The sequence below is a fragment of the Scyliorhinus canicula genome, chromosome 5 (assembly GCF_902713615.1).
Source record: "Scyliorhinus canicula chromosome 5, sScyCan1.1, whole genome shotgun sequence".
NCBI classification, from domain to species: domain Eukaryota; kingdom Metazoa; phylum Chordata; class Chondrichthyes; order Carcharhiniformes; family Scyliorhinidae; genus Scyliorhinus; species Scyliorhinus canicula.
Window position 1 is genome coordinate 46,551,891 of NC_052150.1, and position 16,674 is coordinate 46,568,564.

Sequence of the window (16,674 nt, forward strand, 5' to 3'; positions counted from 1 at the left end):
GTGAACGGCATTAGGTTGGCAACTTTTGGAGTCTGGTGAGGAAAATCTAGTCATTGTTGACAAAGATGTTCAAATCCTCTTTTGTGAGTTTTTGATAGCAGCAATTGTATGTAACTTATCCACTGGCCAAAGCATAGCACTGTCAGCAAGGCAGAATCACAAACAATTTGGATTTGCACACACGCAATGGATGATGAGTAGCATTGTGACATGCTAATAGTTTTACATGCCTCAGTGCTGCACTTAGAGGATACAAGTTTGACTTGCCATAATTTCAATATTCACATTGGACAAAATGTATTTCAGTGGAATATTTTATTCAAAAACACCAATTAAAATTCTGTCTAATTTACTTTTAACTCAGAAGTTTAATTATGTTAATATCTCAAAATAATTTCCGGTTGATTATCTTTTTTGTTAGAATTCATAGGAGTATATTTGAAGGGTTGGACTCGATAGCAAAACATCTTTTCCACATTTCATACAAGAATGGGCAGTAAAGGGGCAGCACGATGGCGCAGTGGTTCGCTCTGCTGCCTTACGGCGCTGAGGACCCGGGTTCAATCTCAGCCCCGGGTTACTGACTGTGTGGAGTTTGCACATTATCCCTGCGCCTGCGTGGGTCTCACCCCCACAACCCAAAGATGAGCAGGGTAGGTGAATTGGCCTCACTAAATTGCCCCTTAATTGGAAAAAAAAAAGAATTGGGTACTTTCAATTTATAAAAAAAAGAAAAAAAGAGAACTGGCAGTAAAGAGAAGCAAATACTGTAATGCCTAGAGTCAATTGCCCAGGTGCAATAATTTTTGCAATTGCAGTATTAATTGGTCGCACAACATTTCTAATAATCCATTGTTTAAGTCGAAAATTCTTTCCTCTCCTAAAACAATAGATTAGTAGAGGTAAAGTACATTTACCATAGAATTCCTACGACGCAGAAGGAAGCCATTCGGCACATCAAGTTTGCACCGACCCTCTAGAAGAGAACCCTGAGGCCCACTCCCCGTAACCCCATCCAACCTAGGTGAATTCGACATTCTGAATTATCCCTCTGTGTACCCGAACAGGCGCCAGAATGTGGCGACTCGGGGCTTTTCACAGTAACTTCAATGCAGTGTTAATGTAAGCCTACTTGTGACAATAAATATTATTATTATTATTAAGAACCTAAACATCCCTGGACACAAAGGGACAACTTAGCATGGCCAATTCACCTAACCTACTAATAATATAATTTATATAATCTATCCACTGGTAATCAAAAGCAAATCCATCCAAACAGCTTTCAGTATGAAACAAAACAGGACATGTCACTAATGTTAAGCAGGTTAGGCAGCATTAAGGAACATAGGACTAGGAGTGGGCCATTTAACCTCTGGAGCCTCTTCTGCCATTGATGAGGCTGTGGTGAATCACAGTAGCGTAATTCACACTGCATTACACATGTTGTACTATGTCTCTGTAAGTTCGGCACACGAGCAGTTGCGCTGCTCTGCCACTAGGGGGATATGCACTGGGAGTGTACGGGAGTTTGTACTGGGCTCCACCCTTGGCTCCACCCACAGCTCCTCCCCCTAACCGGAAGTATAAAGGTTGATGCTGAGAGCCTGTCTGCCAGTTCATCTGGAGTTCATTTTGTCACAGGCAGGCTCTGTTGTAAGATGATTAAAACCACTGTTCACTTCAAACCACGTGTCGCTTGAATTAATGGTCTCATCAATTTAATCGTCTTAAGAAACAGTAAGGAATGACCATGGAATCAGCCCTCAAGCCTAATCGACTGGAACTCGACCCGCAGGATGCAGAGGTGAAATAAATCTTTTTGCATTGGCTCCGATGTTTTAAGGCCTACCTGGCTGAAGCAAGCACCTCAGAAATGACAGAGGAGCAGAAACTCAGCCTACTGCACGCAAGGGTGAGCCATCATATATCTACTCAGCTAAACTGTACCGGCTCATATACAGAGGCCCTGGCCCTACTCAATAGAATGTACGTGAGGCCTATCAATAAGGTCTACGCGCGCCATGTTTTTACTACTCGCCGCCAGCATCCTACAGAATCGCTAGAAGAATTCCTCAGAGACTTAAAGGCCTTATCCCGGGACTGTAATTATCAGGCTGTAACTGCTGCAGAACATAGAGAACTTGCTCTCCGCGATGTCTTTGTTGCAGGCCTTAGATCGAATTATGTGCACCAGCGACTGCTGGAGAAGGGGGCCCTAATTTAGAAGATACTGTGGAACTCGCTACAATTATGGAGGTCTCATTTCGTAGCCTCACCTCGTTTCCTGCCGATTGAGCGACCGCGTCATGGGCCCCCGACCAGCGACTCCCCAAGGCCCCAGCCACCATGCTGCCCCAGCCTGCCACTTTTGTGGCCAGCCCCAGCACCCGCGGCAGCAATGCCCGGCCCGCAACGCAACCTGCAGCAGCTGCTGGCGAAAAGGCCACTACGCCAGAGGGTGCCTGGCAAGGAAGGCCCCAGCCCCATAACCTCCAGCGGCACAAAGTAATCACCCTCCGCACTCGCAGGCCCGCAGGCCCCGGAATGCAGCGGCCTAGGCCCTGACTCCGCCCCCGCCCGCCACGTGCAATCCATGGGGGCCGCCATCTTGGCAGACCCCCACCACGCGGTCCACCACGGTCGACACATGGGGTCCGCCATCTTGGACGCCATCTTCCTCGCCGCCGCCACGTGCGATCCACGGGGGCAGCCATCTTGGGCCCCATCCTCTCCACACTCAGAAAACTTGATTGAAGACTGCGACCTCAGCGGGCACTCATCGCGGGGCCATCCCAGCGCAGCCGACCGAGCCGCCGACTACCCGCAACTTTACGCAGTCACACTGGACCAATTGCGCCCAAAGCATCTCCACAACTCGATGACGACGGTCCAAATCAATGGGTACAGTACACCGTGCCTTTTAGACTCCGGGAGCACTGAGAGCTTCGTACACCCAGATCTGGTAAGACGCTGTTCGCTCCCCGTTTTCCCTGCACGGCAAACTATCTCCCTCGCTTCGGGTTCCCACTCTGTCCATATCCAAGGTCGCACCGTCGCAACTCTAACAAACCAAGGCGCTAGCTACTCTAATTACTAACTATATGTCCTGCTCGAACTCTGCGCCCCACTCTTATTGGGACTCGACTTTCAATGCAACCTCAAGACTCTCACCCTCAGCTTCGGTGGACCCCTACCCCCACTCACTATCTGCAGCCTAGCCATGCTGCGAATCTCCCCCCCTCCTCTCTTTGCCAACCTCACTCCGGACTGTAAACCCGTAGCCACGTCGTCATAGAGTTGTGGAGATGCTTTGGGCGCGATTGGTCCAGTGTGACTGCGTTGAGTTGCGGGTAGTCGGCGGCTCGGTCGGCTGCGCTGGGATGGCCCCACGATGAGTGCCTGCTGAGGTCGCAGCCTTCAATCAAGTTTTCTGAGTGTGGAGAGGATGGGGCCCAAGATGGCAGCAGGCGGTACAGCCTACAGGACAGGGTGTTCATTCGATCCAAGGTCTGGAGGCTTTTACGTGAGGGGATCATAGAGGCCAATAACAGTCCCTGGAGAGCTCAGGTGGTGATCGTCAAGACCTGGGAAAAATTCCGCATGGTCATAGATTACAGTCTGACTATTAATCGGTTTACGCTCCTCGACGCGTACCCCCTCCCAGGATTGCAGACATAGTGAATCAGATCGCCCAGTATCGGATTTGTTCCACGGTGGATCTGAAGTCTGCAAACCACTAACTCCCAATCCGCCTGGAGGACCGCCACTTCACGGTGTTTGAGGCCGATGGCCGCCTCTTCTACTTCCTCCGGGTCCCCTTTGGCGTCACGAATGGGGTTTCGGTGTTCCAACGAACAATGGACCGAATGGTAGACCAGTATGGGCTGCGGGCCACGTTTCCGTATTTGGATAACGTCACCATCTGCGGCTATGACCGGCAGGACCACGATGCCAACCTCTACCGATTTCTCCAGATGGCCCAGAAGCTTAACCTCACATACAACAAGGAGAAATGCATTTTCCGCACAACCAGACTAGCCATCCTCGGCTATGTCGTGGAAAACGGAGTCCTGGGTCCCGACCCGGACTGTATGCGCCCCCTCTTAGAACTCCCTCTCCCTCATTGTCCCAGGGCCCTCAAACGGTGCCTGGGGTTCTTTTCGTATTATGCCCAGTGGGTCCCTCAATATGCGGACAAAGCCCGCCCACTATTTAAGGCCACACTTTTTCCCCTGTCAGCTGAGGCTCGCCAGGCCTTCAACTGCATCAAGGAGGACATCGCCAAGGCTGCCATGCAGGTGGTGGATGAATCCGTCCCTTTCCAGGTTGTGAGCGATGTCTCAGAGGTAGCTCTTGCAGCCACACTAAATCAGGCAGGGAGACCAGTCGCATTCTTCTCCCGAATCCTCTCCGCTTCGGAACTTCGACACTCCTCAGTTGAAAGGGAAGCACAAGCCATTGTGGAGGCTATTCGTCACTGGAGGCACTACATCGCAGGTAAAAGGTTCACCCTCATCACCGACCAAAGATCGGTTGCCTTCACGTTTGACAACTCGCAAAGGGGCAAAATTAAAAATGACAAAATTCTGAGGTGGAGGATCGAACTCTCCACCTACAAATACGATATTATGTATCGACCGGGGAAGCTCAACGAGCCCCCAGATGCCCTGTCCCGCGGGATGTGTGCCAGCGCACAGAGCGACCGCTTAAAAGCCATCCACAATGACCTCTGCCACCCGGGGGTCACCCGGCTCGCCCATTACATTAAAGCCCGAAATCTGCCTTTCTCCACCGAGGTGGTAAAAGCCATCACCAGGGATTGCCCGATCTGCACGGAGTGCAAACCGCACTTCTACAGACCAGACAGGGCCCACCTGGTCAAGGTTTCTAGGCCCTTTGAATGCCTCGCTATCGATTTCAAAGGGCCACTCCCTCGACTAACAGGAATGTGTACTTCCTGAACGTCATATACAAGTTCTCCCGTTTTCCCTTTGCTATCCCGTGCCCCGATATGACCTCCCACACAATCATTACGGCCCTGCATAGTATCTTCACCCTATTTGGTTTCCCCAGTTATGTACACAGCGATCGGGGTTCGTCCTTTATGAGCGACGAGCTGTGTCAGTACCTACTCGGCAAGGGCATCGCCTTCGGCAGGACTATCAGCTATAACCCCAGGGGGAACGGGCAGGTGGAGAGGGAGAATGTGACGGTCTGGAAGACTGTCCTACTGACCCTCCGGTCCAGGAATCTCCCGATCTCCCATTGGCAGGAAGTCCTCCCCGACGCGCTCCACGCTATTAGGTCCCTCTTATGTACCTCTACCAACCAGACCCCCCACGAGCGGTTCTTAATTTTTTCCAGGGGCAGTACCACGGGGGTTTCGCTTCCGGCATGGTTGAAGATACTGGGCCCAGTACTCCTCCGGAAGCACGTCAGGGTGCACAAAACTGACCCACTCGCAGAGAAAGTGCTCCTACTACATTCAAACCCCCAGTACGCCTTCGTAGAGTTCCCTGACGGCCGTCAGGACACTGTATCCCTCCGGGACCTAGCACCTGCAGGATCCAACCCCCCCACTACCACCGCCGAGGTACCCCTCACACTACATCCCACCCAGCTCGCCCCCCCATGCCCCCGCACCTACCAGTTCACTACATTTATTTTGCGCACCTGCGTCAGCTAGTTCCCAGCGTCCCTAGTCCCCAGTCAAACCAGACGGGTACGAAGCTCGGGCGGAATCGCCCCCGGAGTCCGCCATCGTACCCCAACCGACAGTTCTCATCCAGCCACAAGAAGGGGCTGCAACCCCGGTGCTCCACCAATCACAGCGGACAACTCGGCCACCGGACAGACTCAATCTGTAAGCCACAACCCCCCGCCGGACTTGAATTTTTTACAGGGGGTGAATGTGGTGAATCACAGTAGCATAATTCACACTGTATTACACATGTTGTACTATGTCTCTGTAAGCTTGGCACTCGAACAGTTGCGCTGCTCTGCCGCTAGGGGGAGATGCACTGGGAGTGTACGGGAGTTTGTACTGGGCTCCACCCTTGGCTCCACCCACAGCTCCTCCCCCTAACCGGAAGTATAAAGGTTGATGCTGAGAGCCTGCCTGCCAGTTCATCTGGAGTTCATCTTGTCACAGGCAGGCTCTGTTGTAAGACGATTAAAACCACTGTTCACTTCTAACCACGTGTCGTGTGAATTGATTGTCTCATCAGAGGCCATGGCTGCTGATCTGGGACCTATCTCCATATGTTCACCTGTTTATCATATCTCTTAATACCCTTGTTAACAAAACCTATCAATCACAAATTTAAAATGAACAATTAATATAGATCAGCTGCTGTTTGCAGTAGGAAGTTTCAAACGTATACCATGGACGGGATTCTCCGTTTGGCGACGCTGAAATTGCGGGGGTACCACTGGTTAGGGCAGTGCAAGATGACGATACCCCTGGCATCAGGGACGGTCTTCAGGGCCAGAGGCCTTCACAGTGCCAGCCACCAATGGGGCCAAGGGTGCAGGGAGAGGGGACCACATGGGGCAGAGCCCACAGTGCCAACCAGGGCCACCTTGTAACTCGATGGACCTGGTTGGGCATGGGGGTATGCACCATGTCAACATGTCGGCTTTTCGCCCCCAGCAAACCCAGGTGGCCTTCCTGCTAGTCACCACAGCCCTGGGGGATGCCTTGTGGCTGTACGAGCGGGCACTGCTCAAGAAGCTGCAGCGGCCAAGCGTGCAGCCGCGGACGTACAGCAGCGGAGCGTGCCACAGAGGGGACCAGTGGCAGTTGCCCATGATGGAGAGCGAGCCGTCCAATAGACCGAGGAAGGGGAGGTGCCAAGGAGGTGCCCCATGAGGCCTCGTGTGGACCGGCACAGTTTGTAATTCGAGGATCTGCTGGACCGGGCATGCCGTCAAACACTTCGACTGAGGAGACAGATATGACGGCACACCTGGCACCATGGGGTTATGGGGGAGGACACCCTCTCCCGGTGGCCATCAAGGTGATGGTCGCCCCGAATGGTTATGCCACGTGAACTCAGAATTAAGCAGAGCGGGTGGAGAGCGGTGAACCCAGTATTAAGCAGAGCGGGAGAGAGGAGAGCGGTGAACCCAGTATTAAGCAGCGGGAGAGAAGAGCGGTGAACCCAGTATTAAGCAGCGGGAGAGAGGAGAGCGGTGAACCCAGTATTAAGCACCGGGAGAGGAGAGCAGTGAATCCAGTATTAAGCAGCGGGAGAGAGGAGAGCGGTGAACCCAGTATTAAGCACCGGGAGAGGAGAGCAGTGAATCCAGTATTAAGCAGAGCGGGAGAGGAGAGCGGTGAACCCAGTATTAAGCAGCGGGAGAGGAGAGCGGTGAACCCAGTATTAAGCAGAGCGGGAGAGAGGAGAGCGGGGAACCCAGTATTAAGCAGTGGGAGAGGAGAGCGGTGAACCCAGTATTAAGCAGCGGGAGAGGAGAGCGGTGAACCCAGTATTAAGCAGCGGGAGAGGAGAGCGGTGAACCCAGTATTAAGCAGCGTAGAGGAGAGCGGTGAAGCCAGTATTAAGCAGCGAGAGAGGAGAGCGGTGAACCCAGTATTAAGCAGCGAGAGAGGAGAGCGGTGAACACAGTATAAGGCAGAGCGGGAGGAGCGGTGAATCCAGTATTAAGCAGCGGGAGGAGAGCGGTGAATCCAGTATTAAGCAGCGTGAGAGGGAGGAGAGCGGGGAACCCAGTATTAAGCAGCGGGAGAGGAGAGCAGTGAATCCAGTATTAAGCAGAGCGGGAGAGGAGAGCAGTGAACCCAGTATTAAGCAGCGGGAGAGAAGAGCGGTGAACCCAGTATTAAGCAGCGGGAGAGGAGAGCAGTGAATCCAGTATTAAGCAGAGCGGGAGAGGAGAGCAGTGAACCCAGTATTAAGCAGCGGGAGAGGAGAGCGGTGAACCCAGTATTAAGCAGCGAGAGAGGAGAGCGGTGAACACAGTATAAGGCAGAGCGGGAGGAGCGGTGAATCCAGTATTAAGCAGCGTGAGAGGGAGGAGAGCGGGGAACCCAGTATTAAGCAGAGCGGGAGGAGAGCGGTGAACCCAGTATTAAGCAGCGGGAGAGGAGAGCAGTGAACCCAGTATTAAGCAGCGGGAGAGGAGAGCGGTGAACCCAGTATTAAGCAGTGGGGGAGGAGAGCAGTGAACCCAGTATTAAGCAGCGGGAGAGGAGAGCGGTGAACCCAGTATTAAGCAGCGGGAGAGGAGAGCGGTGAACCCAGTATTAAGCAGCGGGAGAGGAGAGCGGTGAACCCAGTATTAAGCAGCGGGAGGAGAGCGGTGAACCCAGTATTAAGCAGCGGGAGAGGAGAGCGGTGAATCCAGTATTAAGCAGAGGGAGAGGAGAGCGGTGAATCCAGTATTAAGCAGCGGGAGAGGAGAGCGGTGAACCCAGTATTAAGCAGCGGGAGAGGAGAGCGGTGAACCCAGTATTAAGCAGCGGGAGAGGAGAGTGGTGAATCCAGTATTAAGCAGAGTGGGAGAGGAGAGTGGTGAATCCAGTATTAAGTAGCAGGAGAGGGGAGCAGTGAACCCAGTATTAAGCAGCAGGAGAGAGGCGAGCAGTGAACCCAGTATTAAGCAGCGGGAGGAGAGCGGGGAGAGCGGGGAACCCAGTATTAAGCAGAGCGGGAGGAGAGTGGTGAATCCAGTATTAAGCAGCGGGAGAGGAGAGCGGTGAACCCAGTATTAAGCAGCGGGAGAGGGAGGAGAGCAGTGAACCCAGTATTAACCAGCGGGAGAGAGGAGAGCAGTGAACCCAGTATTAAGCAGAGTGGGAGAGGAGAGCACTGAACCCAGTATTAAGCAGCGGGAGAGGCGAGCGGTGAACCCAGTATTAAGCAGCGGGAGAGGAGAGCGGGGAATCCAGTATTAAGCAGCGGGAGAGGAGAGCGGTGAACCCAGTATTAAGCAGCGGGAGAGGAGAGCGGTGAACCCAGTATTAAGCAGCGGGGCTGGAGAGCGGTGAATACAGTATTAAGCAGCGGGAGAGAGGAGAGCGGTGAATCCAGTATTAAGCAGAGGGAGAGGAGAGCGGTGAACCCAGTATTAAGCAGCAGGAGAGGAGAGCGGTGAACCCAGTATTAAGCAGCGGGAGAGGAGAGCGGTGAATCCAGTATTAAGCAGCGGGAGAGGAGCGGTGAATCCAATATTAAGCAGCGGGAGAGGCGAGCGGTGAACCCAGTATTAAGCAGCGTAGAGGAGAGCGGTGAACCCAGTATTAAGCAGTGGGGGAGGAGAGCGGTGAACCCAGTATTAAGCAGAGCGGGAGGAGAGCGGGGAACCCAGTATTAAGCAGCGGGAGGAGAGCGGTGAACCCAGTATTAAGCAGCGGGAGAGGAGAGTGGTGAATCCAGTATTAAGCAGAGTGCGAGAGGAGAGTGGTGAATCCAGTATTAAGCAGCGTAGAGGAGAGCGGTGAACCCAGTATTAAGCAGTGGGGGAGGAGAGCGGTGAACCCAGTATTAAGCAGCGGGAGGAGAGCAGTGAACCCAGTATTAAGCAGCGGGAGACGGAGGAGAGCGGTGAATCCAGTATTAAGCAGCAGGAGAGGAGAGCGGTGAACCCAGTATTAAGCAGCAGGAGAGAGGCGAGCAGTGAACCCAGTATTAAGCAGCGGGAGAGGAGAGCGGTGAATCCAGTATTAAGCAGCAGGAGAGAGGCGAGCGGTGAATCCAGTATTAAGCAGCAGGAGAGGAGAGCGGTGAACCCAGTATTAAGCAGCGGGAGAGGAGAGCGGTGAATCCAGTATTAAGCAGCAGGAGAGAGGCGAGCGGTGAACCCAGTATTAAGCAGCAGGAGAGAGGCGAGCAGTGAACCCAGTATTAAGCAGCGGGAGGAGAGCGGGGAACCCAGTATTAAGCAGAGCGGGAGGAGAGTGGTGAATCCAGTATTAAGCAGCGGGAGAGGCGAGCGGGGAACCCAGTATTAAGCAGAGCGGGAGGAGAGTGGTGAATCCAGTATTAAGCAGCGGGAGAGGAGAGCGGTGAACCCAGTATTAAGCAGCGGGAGAGAGGAGAGCAGTGAACCCAGTATTAAGCAGAGTGGGAGAGGAGAGCACTGAACCCAGTATTAAGCAGCGGGAGAGGCGAGCGGTGAACCCAGTATTAAGCAGCAGGAGAGAGGCGAGCAGTGAATCCAGTATTAAGCAGCGGGAGAGGAGAGCGGTGAACCCAGTATTAAGCAGCGGGAGAGAAGAGCGGTGAACCCAGTATTAAGCAGCGGGAGAGGAGAGCGGTGAATCCAGTATTAAGCAGCGGGAGAGGAGAGCGGTGAACCCAGTATTAAGCAGCGGGAGAGGAGAGCAGTGAACCCAGTATTAAGCAGCGGGAGAGGAGAGCGGTGAATCCAGTATTAAGCAGTGGGGGAGGAGAGCGGTGAATCCAATATTAAGCAGCGGGGGAGAGGCGAGCGGTGAACCCAGTATTAAGCAGAGCGGGAGGAGAGCGGTGAACCCAGTATTAAGCAGCGGGAGAGGAGAGCAGTGAACCCAGTATTAAGCAGCGGGAGAGGAGAGCGGTGAACCCAGTATTAAGCAGTGGGGGAGGAGAGCAGTGAACCCAGTATTAAGCAGCGGGAGAGGAGAGCGGTGAACCCAGTATTAAGCAGCGGGAGAGGAGAGCGGTGAACCCAGTATTAAGCAGCGGGAGAGGAGAGCGGTGAACCCAGTATTAAGCAGCGGGAGGAGAGCGGTGAACCCAGTATTAAGCAGCGGGAGAGGAGAGCGGTGAATCCAGTATTAAGCAGAGGGAGAGGAGAGCGGTGAATCCAGTATTAAGCAGCGGGAGAGGAGAGCGGTGAACCCAGTATTAAGCAGCGGGAGAGGAGAGCGGTGAACCCAGTATTAAGCAGCGGGAGAGGAGAGTGGTGAATCCAGTATTAAGCAGAGTGGGAGAGGAGAGTGGTGAATCCAGTATTAAGCAGCAGGAGAGGGGAGCAGTGAACCCAGTATTAAGCAGCAGGAGAGAGGCGAGCAGTGAACCCAGTATTAAGCAGCGGGAGGAGAGCGGGGAGAGCGGGGAACCCAGTATTAAGCAGAGCGGGAGGAGAGTGGTGAATCCAGTATTAAGCAGCGGGAGAGGAGAGCGGTGAACCCAGTATTAAGCAGCGGGAGAGGGAGGAGAGCAGTGAACCCAGTATTAACCAGCGGGAGAGAGGAGAGCAGTGAACCCAGTATTAAGCAGAGTGGGAGAGGAGAGCACTGAACCCAGTATTAAGCAGCGGGAGAGGCGAGCGGTGAACCCAGTATTAAGCAGCGGGAGAGGAGAGCGGGGAATCCAGTATTAAGCAGCGGGAGAGGAGAGCGGTGAACCCAGTATTAAGCAGCGGGAGAGGAGAGCGGTGAACCCAGTATTAAGCAGCGGGGCTGGAGAGCGGTGAATACAGTATTAAGCAGCGGGAGAGAGGAGAGCGGTGAATCCAGTATTAAGCAGAGGGAGAGGAGAGCGGTGAACCCAGTATTAAGCAGCAGGAGAGGAGAGCGGTGAACCCAGTATTAAGCAGCGGGAGAGGAGAGCGGTGAATCCAGTATTAAGCAGCGGGAGAGGAGCGGTGAATCCAATATTAAGCAGCGGGAGAGGCGAGCGGTGAACCCAGTATTAAGCAGCGTAGAGGAGAGCGGTGAACCCAGTATTAAGCAGTGGGGGAGGAGAGCGGTGAACCCAGTATTAAGCAGAGCGGGAGGAGAGCGGGGAACCCAGTATAAAGCAGAGCGGGAGGAGAGCGGTGAACCCAGTATTAAGCAGAGCGGGAGGAGAGCGGTGAACCCAGTATTAAGCAGCAGGAGAGAGGCGAGCAGTGAACCCAGTATTAAGCAGCGGGAGGAGAGCGGGGAGAGCGGGGAACCCAGTATTAAGCAGAGCGGGAGGAGAGTGGTGAATCCAGTATTAAGCAGCGGGAGAGGAGAGCGGTGAACCCAGTATTAAGCAGCGGGAGAGAGGAGAGCAGTGAACCCAGTATTAAGCAGAGTGGGAGAGGAGAGCACTGAACCCAGTATTAAGCAGCGGGAGAGGCGAGCGGTGAACCCAGTATTAAGCAGCAGGAGAGAGGCGAGCAGTGAATCCAGTATTAAGCAGCGGGAGAGGAGAGCGGTGAACCCAGTATTAAGCAGCGGGAGAGGAGAGCGGTGAACCCAGTATTAAGCAGCAGGAGAGGAGAGCGGTAAACCCAGTTTTAAGCAGCAGGAGAGGAGAGCGGTGAACCCAGTATTAAGCAGCAGGAGAGGAGAGCGGTGAACCCAGTATTAAGCAGCGGGAGAGGAGAGCGGTGAACCCAGTATTAAGCAGAGCGGGAGGAGAGCGGTGAACCCAGTATTAAGCAGAGCGGGAGGAGAGCGGTGAACCCAGTATTAAGCAGCAGGAGAGAGGCGAGCAGTGAACCCAGTATTAAGCAGCGGGAGGAGAGCGGGGAGAGCGGGGAACCCAGTATTAAGCAGAGCGGGAGGAGAGTGGTGAATCCAGTATTAAGCAGCGGGAGAGGAGAGCGGTGAACCCAGTATTAAGCAGCGGGAGAGGGAGGAGAGCAGTGAACCCAGTATTAAGCAGCGGGAGAGAGGAGAGCAGTGAACCCAGTATTAAGCAGAGTGGGAGAGGAGAGCACTGAACCCAGTATTAAGCAGCGGGAGAGGCGAGCGGTGAACCCAGTATTAAGCAGCGGGAGAGGAGAGCGGTGAACCCAGTATTAAGCAGCGGGAGAGGAGAGCGGTGAACCCAGTATTAAGCAGCGGGAGAGGAGAGCGGTGAACCCAGTATTAAGCAGCGGGGCTGGAGAGCGGTGAATACAGTATTAAGCAGTGGGACAGAGGAGAGCGGTGAATCCAGTATTAAGCAGAGGGAGAGGAGAGCGGTGAACCCAGTATTAAGCAGCAGGAGAGGAGAGCGGTGAACCCAGTATTAAGCAGCGGGAGAGGAGAGCGGTGAATCCAGTATTAAGCAGCGGGAGAGGAGCGGTGAATCCAATATTAAGCAGCGGGAGAGGCGAGCGGTGAACCCAGTATTAAGCAGCGTAGAGGAGAGCGGTGAACCCAGTATTAAGCAGTGGGGGAGGAGAGCGGTGAACCCAGTATTAAGCAGAGCGGGAGGAGAGCGGGGAACCCAGTATTAAGCAGCGGGAGGAGAGCGGTGAACCCAGTATTAAGCAGCGGGAGAGGAGAGTGGTGAATCCAGTATTAAGCAGAGTGCGAGAGGAGAGTGGTGAATCCAGTATTAAGCAGCGTAGAGGAGAGCGGTGAACCCAGTATTAAGCAGTGGGGGAGGAGAGCGGTGAACCCAGTATTAAGCAGCGGGAGGAGAGCGGTGAACCCAGTATTAAGCAGCGGGAGAGGGAGGAGAGCGGTGAACCCAGTATTAAGCAGCAGGAGGGGAGAGCGGTGAATCCAGTATTAAGCAGCAGGAGAGGAGAGCGGTGAACCCAGTATTAAGCAGCAGGAGAGAGGCGAGCAGTGAACCCAGTATTAAGCAGCGGGAGAGGAGAGCGGTGAATCCAGTATTAAGCAGCAGGAGAGAGGCGAGCGGTGAATCCAGTATTAAGCAGCAGGAGAGGAGAGCGGTGAACCCAGTATTAAGCAGCGGGAGAGGAGAGCGGTGAATCCAGTATTAAGCAGCAGGAGAGAGGCGAGCGGTGAACCCAGTATTAAGCAGCAGGAGAGAGGCGAGCAGTGAACCCAGTATTAAGCAGCGGGAGGAGAGCGGTGAACCCAGTATTAAGCAGAGCGGGAGGAGAGTGGTGAATCCAGTATTAAGCAGCGGGAGAGGCGAGCGGGGAACCCAGTATTAAGCAGAGCGGGAGGAGAGTGGTGAATCCAGTATTAAGCAGCGGGAGAGGAGAGCGGTGAACCCAGTATTAAGCAGCGGGAGAGAGGAGAGCAGTGAACCCAGTATTAAGCAGAGTGGGAGAGGAGAGCACTGAACCCAGTATTAAGCAGCGGGAGAGGCGAGCGGTGAACCCAGTATTAAGCAGCAGGAGAGAGGCGAGCAGTGAATCCAGTATTAAGCAGCGGGAGAGGAGAGCGGTGAACCCAGTATTAAGCAGCAGGAGAGGAGAGCGGTAAACCCAGTATTAAGCAGCAGGAGAGGAGAGCGGTGAACCCAGTATTAAGCAGCAGGAGAGGAGAGCGGTGAACCCAGTATTAAGCAGCGGGAGAGGAGAGCGGTGAACCCAGTATTAAGCAGAGCGGGAGGAGAGCGGTGAACCCAGTATTAAGCAGAGCGGGAGGAGAGCGGTGAACCCAGTATTAAGCAGCAGGGCTGGAGAGCGGTGAACCCAGTATTAAGCAGCAGGAGAGGCGAGCGGTGAATCCAGTATTAAGCAGCGGGAGAGGAGAGCAGGGAACCCAGTATTAAGCAGCGGGAGAGGAGAGCGGTGAACCCAGTATTAAGCAGCAGGAGAGGCGAGCGGTGAACCCAGTATTAAGCAGCGGGGCTGGAGAGCGGTAAACCCAGTATTAAGCAGAGTGGGAGGAGAGCGGTGAACCCAGTATTAAGCAGAGCAGGAGGAGAGTGGGAGGAGAGCAGGCGGAGAATTGGGTGGGAGGAGAGCGGTGAACCCAATATTAAGCAGAGCGGGAGGAGTGCGGTGAACCCAGTATTAAGCAGAGCGGGAGAGAGGAGAACGGTTGTGGAAGACAAATTAATGAGTTGCCCACTTAGAAGCATGGTGGGAAATGCTGGACTATAGTTTAACACTGTTTTTCAACGAAAATAAGTAGGTCAGATAACGTAAACAAAATACTGCTTAATATTTTGGACTCGGCCTTATTATGATATCTCCCACCCCAATATATCTCCCTTAATATTTCTCCCCACCACTAATATTACTCCCACCCCCAACAACACTCCCTATCCGATATTTTTCCTCCCCCAACAACTTCCCATTCCCCCGTCATTTCTCCTCCTCCCCTATTATTTCTCTCTCTACCTCCAATATTTAGACTATAAGAGGGCAGCACGGTGGCTCAGTGGGTTAGCCCTGCTGCCGTAGGACGCTGAGGTCCCAGTTTGATCCCGGCTCCTGGTCACTGTCCGTGTGAGTTTGCACATTCTCCCCATGTTTGCGTGGGTTTTGCCCCCACAACCCAAAGATGTGCAAGGTAGGTGGATTGGGCACGCTAAATTGCCCCTTAATTGGAAAAAAATGATTGGATACTTTAAATTTTTTTTTTAAATATTTAGACCATAAGACATGGGAACAGAATTAGGTCATTCGGCCCATCTCGTCAGCTCCGCCATTCAATCATAGCTGATATGTTTCTCATCCCATTCTCCTGTCTTCTCCCCATAATCCCTGATCCCCTTATCAATCAAGACCCTATCTATGTCTTAAAGACATTCACTCAGTGATTTGGCCCCCACAGCCTTCTGTGGCAATGGGTTCCACAGATTCACTACCCTCTGGCTGAAGAAGTTCCTCTTCAGGATTGTCCCTTCAGTCTGAGGCTATGGCCTTGGGTTCTAGTTTTTCCTACTAGAACAAAGAGAGCAGAAAGCAGTACAGCACAGGAACAGGCCCTTCGGTCTTCCAAGCCTGCACCAATCACCTGTCCTATCTAGACCAACCACCTGCATCCTTCTGTGCCACGTCTGTTCATGTGCCTATCTAGATAAATCTTAAAGGTCGCTAACATGTCTGCCTCAACCACCTCACTTGGCAGTTCATTCCAGGCCACCACCAACCTCTGTGTAAAAAACTTCCCCGCACATCTCCACTGAACCTATCCGCCCTCACCTTGAACTTGTGCCCCCTTGTAATTGTAATTTCCGTCCTGGGAAAAAGCCTCCAACTGTTCACATTATTTATACCCCTCATAATTTTATAAACTTCTATCAGGTCGCCCCTCAGCCTTCGTCTTTCCAGGGAGAACAATCCCAGTTTATTCAATCTCTCCTCGTAGCTAATACCCTCCATTCCAGGCAACACCCTGGTAAACCTTTTCTGTACTCTCTTCAAAGCCTACACATCCTTCTGGTAGTGTGGTGACCAGAATTGGACACAGTATTCCAAATGTGGCCTAACCAATGTTTTAAATAACTGTAACATAATTTGTGAACTTTTGTACTCGATGCCCCATCCGATGATGGCAAGCATGCCGTATGCTTTCTTTACCACCATTTCCACCTGTGCTGCCACTTTTTTTTCTTAATAAATTTAGGGTACCCAATTCATTTTTTCCAATTAAGGGGCAATTGTCACCAATCCACCTACCCCTGTGGGGGCGAAACCCACGCAAACAGTCTGCCACTTTTAAGGATCTATGGCCCTGCACACCCAGATCTCTCTGTGTCTCTATGCTCCTGATGGTTCTGCCATTTATTTTATATCTCCGATCTGAATTGGATCTACCGAAATGCATCACCTCGCATTTGTCCGGGTTAAATTCAAGCTGCCATTCCTCCGCCCAATTTGGCAGCCTATCTATATCCTGCTGTATTCTTTGACAATCTTCATCATTGTCTGCAACTCCTGCAATCTTATTAATGGAAACATCCTCTCCACATCCACTCTATCTGGACCTCTCAGTATCCTGTAAGTTTCAATAAGATTCCCCCCCCCCATCCTTTTAAACTCCAACGAATGCAGACTCAGAGTCCTCAACCGCTCCTCATATGACAAGCTCTTCATTCCAGTGATCAT